This window comes from Sceloporus occidentalis, unplaced genomic scaffold, assembly GCF_023333645.1.
Source record: "Sceloporus occidentalis isolate IW3139 unplaced genomic scaffold, rSceOcc1.0.p SCAF_133, whole genome shotgun sequence".
NCBI classification, from domain to species: Eukaryota; Metazoa; Chordata; class Lepidosauria; order Squamata; family Phrynosomatidae; genus Sceloporus; species Sceloporus occidentalis.
This window is the reverse complement of record NW_028317113.1, coordinates 705,026-719,186: the sequence shown is the minus strand read 5'-3', so window position 1 is coordinate 719,186 and position 14,161 is coordinate 705,026. Positions and strand designations below refer to the sequence as shown.

The 14,161-nt window shown below is 46.6% G+C and overlaps 1 pseudogene; it reads left to right on the top strand.

Annotated features, from left to right (window-relative positions):
• Positions 1-10,059: 10,059 nt before the first annotated feature.
• LOC149281385 (glyoxalase domain-containing protein 5-like) lies at positions 10,060-13,784 on the top strand (annotated as a pseudogene).
• The last annotated feature ends 377 nt before the right edge of the window (positions 13,785-14,161 follow it).

The window sequence follows — 14,161 nt, the reverse complement described above, 5'->3', positions numbered from 1 at the left end:
CGTGACGGAAGAGAAATTTAGAAATCAGATAGCACTTGATCAGGGAGGATTGGGGTCCTTTGGGACAGAAGTATCGGGGAGACGGAACAATTGATATAATGTATTTCTTCTTTCAACTCGGCACGGAGTGAAAGACCGTGTATATAGCGAAGGGGTCACACTGCCCAAACATCCAGTAATTGGACGAGATAACAGTCTCCAGGACATCCTGTCTAGACCCTGCTGGGCTACCCGATAGCTCCGATGAGGGAGCTGTAACAGTTACCGCCGCGAATGCCGGTAAACTGTTACAGATCTATGCCCGATCGTGCGATCGGGTATTCCCTCCGGTATGTTATTAGCCCTGGGGGACTGCCCCACACCCGGGGCAGTCCCCCAGGGCCACACATCCGGCAGCAATGTCACACGATCGCTGTGATGAGTAATCACAGCGATCGTGTGACCGTTACTGCAGATGCTCTGCCTCTCTCCTCCATCTGAGAGAGAGAGAGACAGAGCATCGTGCAGAGCTGCAGAAAAAAAAATAGAAAATCAGTACATAACCCTAACCCTAAATTAACCCTTTACTCCCCACGAAACCTTAAAAAAAAATGGTCCACATGCTACTGGTGAAATACTCTGGTAGACCGCTTTCCAAAAATGTATACTTTTATGGGAACATGTTCTCCTGTGGGACTGCTAAGCTGCTTCATAGATAGCATTGGCTTAGCACACACTGTGATCCAGTTTGCCGGCACGTTACAACTTATGCCCTGTAATGTCCAGAAAACCACAAAAAAAATAGGCATGTGGGGTATTTCCGTAATCAGGAGAGGCGGCTGTACACTTTAGGCTGTATTTCTCTGCCGTAACACATACCCTGTGCCAAAAATCCTCAGCAACACAGAAGTGTTAGTGGAAAAAGTGCACAAAATTAGAGCAACGACTGACTTTGGCAGTGATTGGCGGCCAAATGGTTGCATGGAAATTGTCCAAATGCTCTTGATGAGATACTCTGGGTTGTCTGCTTTACAGAAATATATACTTTTATGGATGTATTTATAATTAGGGGGGTGCTAAGCAGCCCCAAATGAAACATAGGTCTACTAAAGCAAAATGTGAAAATTTCACGTTTGGAATCTATAACGCGCATGGTCCCGTTTGTGCCCTGTAATGTCCAGAAAACCACAAAAAACTAGGCATGTGGGGTATTTCCGTAATCAGGAGAGGCGGATGAACACTTTAGGCTGTATTTCTCTGCCGTAACACATACCCTGTACAAAATATCCTCAGAAACACAGAAGTGTTGGTGAAAAAAGTGCACGAAATTACAGCAACGATCGACTTTGGCAGTGATTGGCGGCCAAATGGTTGCATGGAAATTGTCCAAATGCTCTTGATGAGATACTCTGGGTTGTCTGCTTTACAGAAATATATACTTTTATGGGGGTATTTATAATTAGGGGGGTGCTAAGCAGCCCCAAATGAAACATAGGTCTACTAAAGCAAAATGTGAAATTTTCACGTTTGGAATCTATAAGGCACATGGTCCCGTTTGTGCCCTGTAATGTCCAGAAAACCACAAAAAAAACTAGGCATGTGGGGTATTTCCGTAATCAGGAGAGGCGGCTGAACAATTTAGGATAGATTTTTTCTGCCGTAACACATACCCTGTACAAAAAATCCTAAGAATACTACAAAATACTAAGACGCATTGGTGAAAAAAGTGCAGGAACTAATTTCTGTGGCCACCTTTGACAGTGATTGGTGGCCAAATACCTGCATGTAGAGTGCCCAAATACCCCTGATAGGATAGGCTGGATTGTCTGCTTTACAGAAATATATACCTTTGTGGGTGTTTTTGTTTTATTTGTTTAAAATTAGAGTTGCAGTCCCATCATACCTAATGTAAAAATTTCACGGCTTTGTATAAAGTAATGTACACCTTATAGTAGGTTGCCTATATGTGCTGGGAAGATATGAAAATTTATATAAATTAGGTATTTCTGAAATCAGGACACCTAAATTGATAAATCTGGATGGAATTTTCTGTCTCTTTACCTAATTTTGTGAGGATTCAGAGGGAAAATGTAAAAAAACTTAGATGTTTTTTTCTAATTTTTGCTAGTTTTTACTAAATTTCTAATTCTAAATTTTCAGCTAATCATCCAACTATGGTATCAAAAGAAAGCTCTATCTCTCCTTGAAAAAACAATATATAGTTTATATGGGTACACTATTCACAGGAAAAGAGAATCATTGCTGAACCGACATAGCGCAAAAATTGCAAAATTGCTCCGGGCTTTGAGGTACCAAAAACCCCTGGGATTGAAGGGGTTAAAGACCGCAACAAGGGATTCAAACACACGCGGACTTTCGCGAACGCACCAATTGATTTTATTCATTTTTTTTTATCAAATCTCCTTTTATTGACAAGTCATGACAAAATACATGCAGAGTAGACAACAGCATACACTCAAAACATGCATGAGGTAACATACGTTGGCGAAAAAAGACAAAGAGAGTCGTATAACAAGGCAGGTTCAATTCAATGACGGCGACAAGAAACGCTTGGAATGGCAATCCAGAGCCAGCGTGGAGAAAACACCAAATATGCCACTTACACGGACCCTGTCATGAAAGGAAATCATATACAAGAAAGGAGATCCAACAGTAATGTGGAAACATAGAATAACTTTAAAAGAAAACATAATGAAACGTAACAAAATAAACATAAGAAACAATGCTCCATATGTGGATTGTGTACGTACAGCTAGTGTAAAAGAAATGGGAAATGTAGAGAATATCATGGAAATAAAAGAAACGATTCAAGGGGCGACACAGGGGCAATGGTACTCCCCCAACAAATGGAGGCGCTAACAAGCGCATCGCAGCGAGTCTAGCAACCGTTCAGAGGTCAGAAAAGTGGTCCAAGGCAACCATTTAACGTCATTGGCATATTCACGCCCGTGCGCTGCCGCCACCAAATCCTCCATACGACAAATGAAATTAACCCTTGCAAACCAGTCATCAATAGGTGGGGGACCGGGAACCTTCCAATATCGGGGTATAACGGACTTAGCTGCGTGAATGAGATGTATAGTTAATGATTTCTTATAGGAACCGAACGAGTCTCTCGAGAGATGTAAAAGCAATGAATCAGGGGACGCCACAAAGGACGGGTCCGCTATCTCCATAATGACCCCAATCACCGAGCGCCAGAACACCTGTATATCGGGGCAAGACCACCAGAGGTGGATATAGGAACCCTCACCCGACCCACAACGCCAACAAAGCGGGGAGACCTGAGGAATGTAGCGGTGGAGATCTGCAGGAACTTTATACCACCTGGAGAGCAATTTATAATTGCATTCCTGGATCTTGCTCGAAATCGCCCCCTTATGGGTGGCAGACAGTATATGAACCCAATCAGCATCAGGAATATCACATTGAAGGTCTCTCTCCCAAAGGCTCATAAAGTAAGGTTTAGTATTCCCCCAACCATCAAGCAGAAGGGCATATAGCCGAGATAGTAAATGCGAAGGTTCGGGACGGAGAGTGCATAGTTGCTCAAAACTCGTTAATGGTCTAGAAAGATGGGGATTCGGGAGTAGGGCAGAGACATAATGTTTAAGGCCGTGGTATAGAAATAGCAGGTGGAAAGACGGCGCGAGCTGGCCAATCAAATCTTGGAGAGGGCGAAAACCATCTGGCAGGAGTATGTGGCTAAGCCTAAGCGCCGCGTCAAGGAAGAAAGAAATTTATTGGTGAGATAGCTCGAAAGATCGGGATTATGAGTTAATGGGAATAAAGGGCCAGGCATAGAGGTAAGACTCGTAGTGGTCGCAACGCGTTTAAGGACTTTCAGAGTTGCCGAAATGGTGGGGTGTGGGCGCACATGAAGCTCCCAAAATTTGTCTGGCAACCACGGCACAGCCGAGATACGATGGGGAAAGAAGGAGTCCTCCAAAGCTACCCACAACTTAGGTGCCTCTATTGACCATTCCACTATGCGCCGCAAGTGGGCAGCCATCCAGTACCATTCGACGTTGGGGAAACCCAAGCCCCCCTTCAGTTTAGGCCTAGTTAAATGGGCAAACGAAAGCCGAGGTCTACCACCCCCCCCACACATATTTCAGGAAAACCCTATGACACGCTCTAAAATAAGACCTGGGCAAGGATATCGGCAAACATTGGAAAAGATAAAGGAACTTCGGGAGTATACTCATCTTGATTACCCCAACACGCCCAAACCAAGAAACATGGGGGGTCGTCAGTCACTGAGGAAAGTAGAGTCATGTAGTTAAGGTGACGGAGTAAAGAAAGATCAGCAGATATCCATACCCCAAGATACTTAAAGGCGGAGGCTTGCCATTTAAAAGGGAAAGCACGGGTCATATCAGCCTTTAAGGCAGATGGAATATGAACCCCCAATATCTCCGATTTTTGCAGATTAATCTGATAGTTAGAAAGGGCTTTAAAGTGGTCCAATTCCCGGATCACTTGCTGAAGCGAGACGAGCGGTCGGGTCAACATGCAAAGCATGTCATCGGCGTAGACAGCAATTTTGTGGGTAGAACATGCTAACGTAACACCGAAAATATCGTCATTATGTCTCAAAGCCCGGGCTAAAGGTTCCATCACCAAAAGGAAGAGCAGTGGGGACAAAGGGCAGCCTTGGCGTGTACCATTATTAAGCCGAAACGTGTCTGAGAAAATACCATTAATTTTGATCTGGGCCGAGGGATTGTGATATAAGGCTGTAATCTGATTCATAAAATGAAACCCAATGTCTATCTTCCGCAAAACACGAAACAAAAAGGGCCATGCTACCCTGTCGAATGCCTTTTCGGCGTCCATGGAAACCAGGGCCATAGGGAGACGGGAATGATTGGCATGTGTGATGACATTAAGTATCCTGATAGTATTGTCTCTAGCCTCCCTCCCCGGGACAAGACCCACCTGATCGCCATGGATTAAAGACGGCATATAACGTTGTAAACGGAGTGCCATTACTTTCGCCAGAAGTTTCAGGTCTGTATTTATTAAAGATATAGGGCGATAGTTGGCACAGGAGTCAGCATCCCTATTCGGTTTAGGAATCACCGTGATATGCGCCAAGTTTGACTGAGGGTCAAGTGTCGCCCCATGAGCTAAGGAATTGAAGAAAGTCACCAGGTGCGGCCCAAGGACCGCGAAGAATGTGCGATAATAGTTAACGGTAAAACCGTCCGGGCCTGGGCTTTTACCCTTAGGGGTTAATTTCAGCGCCTCCAATATGTCCTCACTAGTTATCGGAGCGTTAAGGGACAACCTTGCCTCGTCATCTAATACGCAAGAGAGGTGTCTCGCCAAATAGTCATCAATACGGTCTAGGAGAGCGGGGTCAGACTTGTCTCGGGAAGTTAAATTGTATAGGGCCGAATAATAAGAATGAAAACAACTGGCAATTGCATGGGATTCATGATGAATTACGCCATCGGAAGATTTAATTTTGGGGATATAGGAAGAGGCTCTCTGAGCCCCAAAGAGCCCTCGCCAGCAATTTACCCGGCTTGTCACCCATCTCATAGAATAACTTCCTAGTCAACAAGAAGTGCCGTTTAGTAGTGGTGTCAAGGAGACAGGCTAGCTGATCCCTAAGGGCGTGGAGTTGAGGTAATATTTCAGGGGCGAGCGTCAACTTATGGGACTGTTCAAGGTGATGTATTTTCCTCATGAGCGCCAATAAATTAGCCATACGCAGCTTTTTGAGGGTGGAACCTATCCGAATGAAGTGGCCCCGTATCACTGGTTTATGAGCTTCCCATATAATAGGGAAAGCTAAGTCGTCAGAAATGTTATCCGTGAAGTAGTTACGTAAGTGGGTCGATAAGTCCTCCACATGGGAGGGATTGTGAAGCAGATTCTCGTTTAGTCTCCAACTCCACGGTTTAGACCCGCAATGGGTAAGTTTAAACGTGAAGTGGATCGGTGCGTGGTCACTGATAGATTGTATCCCGATGTTCGAGTCATACAAGCGCAGTAGGTGGTGGTGTGAAAGGAACAGGTTGTCAATTCTCGTGTAACTATTATGCATGGGGGAGTAAAAGGTGTAATCCTTAGTGGAGGGATGCTGGGATCTCCAAACATCCACCAATTGATGGGCATGAAGGAGGCGCCTGACCCTCTTGATACTAGAAAAAGGAATATACGACCTCTGGGAGGAGGAATCTCTCAAAGGGTCCAGGACCATATTAAGATCGCCTCCAAAAATATTGACACCCTCCTGAAACCCCCAAATTTGTTAAGCATTTGACACAAAAAAGGAACCTGACCCCTATTCGGGGAATAGACGTTACCCAGAGACACCTTCAAGGCCCCTATATAACACTTAATAAAGATAGCCCTACCATCAGGGTCTCTCCAGATGTCCAATAAGCGAAACGGCACGGATTTGTGAATAATAATTGCGACTCCCTTAGTCTTGGAGTCCGTGGTACTAGCAAAAAATGCGTGAGCAAAACGTCTATCAATGAGTCGGAACTCGCTGGACGCTTTAAAGTGTGTCTCCTGCAGAAATGCGATGTGTGTCCTGTGTGAGTGAAGCATGTGAAGTAATTTAGAGCGTTGCTGCGGTTTGTTTAAGCCCCTGACATTGAGGGAAGTAATCTTAATCATGTCAGGTACCATGGCCAGGACATCCAGAAAGACCCCCGAGACAGAGCAACATCCACGGAGCTAAAAGAAAAAACCACAAACAGAGAACCAGAAACAAAACAAAACACAAAACAAAAACTTGAAAACATGAGCATATATAATGACTCAGGATGCCTAGGCATCGAATAATGAGCCGATTGACCTAGAGGTAGGTCAAGAACCATTACTTTAACCCCAAGACAGGGTAAAGCAAGTAGGCTCCGGGGGGGGTGGAGTGATAGAGAATACACTAGGAACACCAAGAACAGGTGTGAGACCACAGCGCAACAAGCCCCTGAATTATGAGCCAAATGCCGGTTGCGGCATATATAACAAACGTAAGCTACATGGAAAACCAGGGCACAGCAAAACAAAGAATAAAATAAAATAATATAAGCGAAGCCCCAAGGCAAGGGACCCAGCAGACCAAGAGAGATATGTCTCGGGAGAGTAATAGGAACTAGCAAAATCCCCACGGTAAACATCACAAAAGATAAAACTGCGCGACGAACAAAACAAAATAATCGAGAACAGTAGGATACCAGTCCCGGGCGTATACAGCAGGAATTCAATCAGGCACGGCCAGCTGAAGAGACAGGTCCGTATAACGCCGTAGGTAAACTCTGGTCGACTGTGAAAGTAAAATAAACGGCGTGGGCGAACTTAAAAGCAGAGATCCATCACGGCATATCGCGGGGCTGTGGACGCTTCTTTCTCTGGGGCCTCGGGGACCAGTCCTTCGACGAATCCGATAAAAAGGTAGGTGCAACGAAAGAGGATTCCCAGTCTGAAACAGCACAGGGTGGAAGTCCTAGGGCCCCAAGGAATGCGGGGACATCATCCGCCTGACGAATCAAGTACGTAGAAGTTCCCCTACGAACGATGAGCGCGAATGGGAACCCCCACTGGTAGGGTATCCCCGCATCACGAAGAGCTTGAGTGACCGGCCGCAGGAGGCGGCGAGCTTGCAGCATCAGTGGCGAGAGGTCCTGGAAAATAGTTATGGAGTGTGACTCCCATGACAGAGAAGCAGTATCCCTGTAGCGTCGCGTAATCTCTTCTTTAAGAGGGTAGCTCTGCATGCAGCAGATGACATCTCGAGGTGGAGCGGATCCCGTCGGCCTCTGCCGAAGCGCTCTATGCGCTCTATCGAACTCAATGGCTGTATCCACGGGACGGTGTAGGATCTTGTTGAATATCTCCCGAAGGGTAGGTATCAGATCAGTATGAGGCACCGACTCTGGGATACCCCTCACACGGAGATTGTGGCGGCGGCCACGATTATCTAGATCTTCCAATTTCCTCGTGAGAAGTTTAAGAGCAGAGGATTGATCTTTCAGTTGAGTTGTAAGCAGATCAACTGTTTTACAGATCTTAGGTTGTTCGTCCTCGAGTAGTGCCACGCGGTCGCCAATATGGCGGATGTCATTCTGTATCTCCGCCAAACTCACGTGAATCCCTTGTGTGGCTCGGGCTATAATACCGGCGATGTCATCCTTTGTAGGCAAAGAGTCTAGTTTCTCCTGCCAAAGTGGATTCGAGGACCGAGAGAGTGGTGGATGCGGATCCCGAGAGTCTTCCACGTCCGCGTCGCTAACAGCACTAGCTGGAGAAGATGGCGGCCGAAGAGGCGAGCCGCGGGATTCATGGTCCGAAGATGCCGCGAAATAGGAGCGGACCGAGGTATGTAAGGCCCTCTCCCTGGAGCCCGAAGGCTTAGGGGTGTTATTGGGGCGATTAGTTTTGCCCATGATGAGACGGAACCGGTAAACTGAAGTGTAAAATCGGGCCTGATGCGCTGGAGCTCTGGGCTTAAGCGTCCATCTTGGTCGACGGGTAGCCACGCCCCCAATTGATTTTATTCATTTATACGGACTATTTCTCCTGAGGAATTGCCGGCGTCTGATTTCCATTAAGCTCATCAGCATAACATTCTGGTTATGCCACTACATCCTCTAAGTGGAGCCTGAATCTTTACTTTTATATGATAGAAGATACTGCACCATTGTGTCTTTGTTTATTTTATAGATCTCAAGATATTTATTAAAAGAGAATTGAAACTGCTAACGTTTGAAGAGTCTGAAAGTCATCTCTGCCTGTGAGTGGATTAGCACAATTATAACTTTAAGCTGTAGAACATATTACACTATTGTTTTTGTAGTTTTCTTTTTTACTTATGTTCACGCGCCCCATTTTCGATTGAGTCGATTTCTGAACATCCTGCGGAGTGTTATATTGGGTTGCTGTAGTGCAGAATTGGAAAGTACTATTTTTATTTAATTTTACACATTTTTCACGTGATTTGGGTGATTACACTTTCAAAGAATGTTTCTTGACCTGATTAATATCGTAGCTTTTGCTGATCCTCGCCTCTCCTGACTCTCAGACGCTAAGGAAGCTATTGAAAGGGTCGGGTGGGTATATACGAGCCGGACCCTCCAAGCCTCTAGAATTACTGAGTAGATGCTGCAAGTGATCATCTCCATGTATACCGATCCAGCCGGCATATTGGAGCACCTCCCTTTATATTACATCGCTGGAGCCCTTAGCTTTAAGTATAAGAAATTATTAAATAATTGTATGATGAAAGGATTTCCTGGTAATAAGGAAGAATTCATGATTTATCTCTATGACAAACAGCAAACGGCAGCGATTTTGTCCGCCACACACTATGCCTAGCAGTAAAGCGCGGATCGGCGTCCGGTGGCTGGCGGCAATACCTCAGCATTCTGCCGCTATCTGCGTCTCTATGCTGGTTTATATCACGCACCGTTTAAAAATGTTCCACCTCTACGTAGCGGGGAAAGAACTTAAATCCCGCGTTTCAATATTAATATTATTTTGGGCTGCACTATGTTATACGTAACCCATTTTTGCGTTCTTTCATCATTGATTTATGGCATTTAGTGCTTTTAGTTGTCACTCTGGCACCTCGCCAAGTGCGCACGTCTGCGGGGTGATTTGTTACACTTAGAATTTTTAGATCATTTATGTAATTAAAATATATGTATTTTCATTTTGAGTTGTATTTCGTACTTTACGGGTTATCCCGATTTCTGTAACTATCGCACCGTTTTAATATTTTCTTGGACAAATGGAAAAATATCAGACCTCTGGGTTTTATTATTGCGTACTACATTTTCATTGCCCTGTTTATTCTATTCAATTCCCCCCCTCGTCATCATTCTGCGCGTTCCTCTCCATTTTGTCATTTGTTTTAGTAAATCTTGTTTTATTGACAGTTGACTTTATTAACCCGTTCTCTGCTGCTTCTCTGCACGGGCTTTTAGGGCTGAAGAACCCTGTGATTCCCTCATACCCAGCAAACATTCTCCTAGGGGCATCAGTGATTTGTGGTCCCTGAGGGAGACTGGATAAACCAGTTAGCGCCTTCTGACAGTTATGCCGAGTGACATCCAGGGCCGGAAATTTCCCGGTGGGCGGCAGATCCGTGGGCCGGGCGGTCAGCCGGCAAACTGACATTGGAAACAGCCGCTGAGCGGCTGCGAGGGGGATTGGAAGCCTCCTCCAGACCGGCTCACCATAGTAAATAAAATGAAAAAAAAAGTATTGAAGTAGCGCCAGCTACAGCATCCAGCGGCCGTGAGCGATGGCCGCCTAGTGATGAGAGCAGTGTGAGGGGTGAAAGCTCCGCCCTTTCGCACGGACCTTTCACCCCTCACGCTGCTCCCATCACTATGCGGCCATCAGATTGCTGAAAATCTAATGTAAACGGCCGATGCGTGCTGACACCGCCTGCCGGAACTACTTTAATACTTTTTTTTTTTTTACTTATTATGGCAAGCCGATTCGGCATATTAAATAAAAAAAAAAGTATTAAAGTAGCTCCGGCCGGCGGCATCAGCACGCATCGGCCGTTTACATTAGATTTCCAGCAGTGTGCGGGGTGAAAGCTCAGCCCCCTCGCATTCAGACTGCTGGAGCACCGAATGCCGTGGCAGTGACATCCTGTTAGCATACAAAACGGCAGCCTGCAGCTACCAGAGGACGGAGGTCAAGAGGAAAAAGCTCCAAAGTGGAAGAAGTAGAAGGTCAGTAAACTAATTTATTGTTTGAACAAACTGCATAATATTTTTTATGTAAAAGCCTTATGCCCACCCTATATGCCACTCTGCCTCCCTGATATACCTTATACCCTCCTATATGCCACTCTGCCTCCAGAAATGCCTTATAGCCCTTATATGCCACTCTGCCTCTATAAATGCCTTTTAACCCCCTTATAGGCCACTCTGCCTCTATAAATGCCTTTTAACCCCTATATGCCACTCTGCCTCCCTGATATACCTTATACCCTCCTATATGTCACTCTGCCTCCAGAAATGCCTTATAGCTCTTATATGCCACCCTGTCCCATGATATGCCTTTAACCCCCTAAATGCCAGAGTGGCATAGAGGAGGCAGAGTGTCATATAGGGGGTTAAAATGTATATCATGGGGTAGAGTGGCATATAGGAAGGTATAAGGCATATCAGGGAGGCAGAGTGGCATATAGGGGGGCATAAGGCTTTTCTGGAGGCAGAGTGCCCCATGATATGCCTTTTAACCCCCTTATATGCCACTCTGCCTCTATAAATGCCTTTTAACCCCCTTATAGGCCACTCTGCCTCTATAAATGCCTTTTAACCCCCTATATGCCACTCTGTCTCCAGAAATGCCTTTTAACCCCCTTATATGCCACTCTGCCTCTATAAATGCCTTTTAACCCCCAATATGCCACTCTGTCTCCAGCAATGCCTTTTAACCCCCTTATATGCCACTCTGCCTCTATAAATACCTCTTAACCCCCTATATGCCACTCTGCCTCCCTGATATACCTTATACCCTCCTATATGTCACTCTGCCTCCAGAAATGCCTTATAGCCCCTATATGCCACCCTGTCCCATGATATGCCTTTAACCCCCTTATATGCCATTCTGCCTCTATAAATGCATTTTAACCCCCTTATAGAGCACTCTGCCTTAGAAAGTATTGAAGTAGTGCCAGCCGGCGGCCTCAGCATCCAGCGGCCGTGAGCGATGGCTGCCTAGTGATGAGAGCTTTTAAATATTCTACATCCTTTTGGCTTCTAAGGGACAGCTGGACCAGCTCCGGAAGCTTTTCACGGGCGCCCTGTATGAAGAGCGAGTGAGCCGGGTAAGCCTGCAGACGGCACAGAAAACGTGAGAAATACTTAAAGGGATATGACTAAATACAGGAGGGAAGCTTATTTCAGAGGATGAGAAATGTTATTTACTTTAATAAGGGAGTGTTAAATAAGTGGAACAGCCTCCCAGCAGAAGTGGTAGAGGGGATTTAAACATGCATGGGATAGGCATATGGCTCTCGATTCTAAGGCAACATTTAGTTCTGAGTCTTTACAGCAGGAGAAACGGCCAGAACAGACGGCCCAGATGGGGCTGATTTGAGGGTCTGGCGGGGGACTCCCAGTAGGCTCAGACTACACAGTGGTTGTGGTGTAGTGGTTGCTAGAGGGCCGCGGGTGGGCCAGACCCGGTAGATCCGGCTTGAGTTAGGTGTATCATCAGGTACCCCTCTCACAGTAACAGGGCATCAATCCCAGACCTGTCCCAGTGGGGTTTTATAAAGATACCCCTGCGCCCCACCATCACCCAGGCCTGCCTAGTTGTCCCCACCCCCACGTGGTACCTTGAATGTGGTCACCTCCATGCCAAGGACCACCTACGCCTGAAAGATCTTGGCGTAGTTTGGGGACCGGTGCCGTCCCCAGCTTTAGCTCCATGTGGTCGTATAGTGTCTCTGACGCGGCGTCTGTTCCTCCCCGCACAGTGGTTCACGCCAGAAGGCTTCCACTCTCTATTTGCTGTTATCGGAACCAGCGGGCAGGGAATCGGCATGAGGTCAATACGTAAAACACTGAAAACTGCACATCGCTCTGTGCTGCGCTGTTTACCCATTGAACGGCGCTGTGGCAAATGAAGGCGCTATATAAATCAATAAATAATAATTAAGAGGGTGCCAAAATACAGAGAGGGCACTCAGCACTACACCAAGCCAAGGTGCAGAGAGCGCACTCACACTACATGAAGCCCAGGTACTGAGAGTGCACTCACATTGCATCATACAAAGCGTGGTTGCTTTGTGTTCTAGGTCTGCTCTCTGCCCCCTATCCGTACACACGGAGGTGCTGGGCATGGAGGTGACCACATTCAAGGTACCACGTGGAAGTGGGGGCAACTAGGCAGGCCTGGGTGATGGTGGGGCGCAGGGGTATCTTTATAAAACCCCACTGGGACAGGTCCGGGATTGATGCCATGTTACTGTGAGAGGGGAACCTGATGATAAACCTAACTCAAGCCGGATCTACCGGGTCTGGCCCACCCGCGGCCCTCTAGCAACCACTACACCACAACCACTGTGTAGTCTGAGCCTACTGGGAGTTGTAGCCATGCAGCCAATGACAGCCATCCCCCGCCAGACCCTCTCTGCCCTCTGTGTTTCAGGGTAACCGGAAAGCTCTGTCCTTTGGGATCCAGAAGATAAATCTTCACAAAGCCGGCAAAGAGTTCGAGCCGAAGGCCCATCGTCCCTCCCCGGGCTCCGCAGACCTGTGTCTGATCACAGAGACGCCGCTCGGCGCGGTGCTGGACCACCTGTAGGTAGCTCGCCCACCACCAAAATACCCCCCGGCCCCCGCAGCGGGGCAACCACACTCACACACCCTACCACCCAGCCTCTTTTTGGCCCCTGATATGCCCCCCTGACATTCCATGCACACACCTGGGAACTCTCCTGGTTTTGTGGCACGCCCCACTCTCCGCCCACTTCCCCCCTCCAGCCACAGCGTCTTTACTCCATGTGGAACCGCCCACCAAAGTCGGCAGTACCGCACACCCACATCCTTGAAAGGTTCCGGGTAGCCGGAGCTTGGATACTCCCAGGAATGCGCATGCGCAGAAAACGCATGGTAATCTGGCTTGCAATTAATTGGCTTTGTGTCATTCCCTTTAGGCATGCGGAGTGAGCGTGGAAGAAGGGCCGGTACCTCGGACGGGAACTGTGGGGGAGATCCGTTTAGTGCCGGGACCCTGACCATAACTTAATAGAGGTGTCCAACTACGAGAAGGACTTTAAAGAGCAGCCATGAGTATTACACACCGCGGGCAACCGGCCAATAGAAATACACGTCCTTGTCGTGTGCGCAACTTTAATAAAACTATTTTTATACACACTGAACAATTATGATTAATAAATGGTTAATCTCACATCGACTATTTCATATTTTTTAAAAGCATAATTTCATAGTTTCAGCTTTGCTGCATATTAAACGCTGCAAAATCCTGTAACATATATATATAGGTGAGTGCGCCCCCCACCGAGTGAGTGTAGATAATATAAATAATACCAATTCAATGTAACTTCAAAGAGATCCAAGCAGTATATTAAGTTCAATCATAAAACAAGAAAAAAAGATATCATAGTGTAATTCAGCAAGACAAATGTATATATATCCAGTAGGCATAT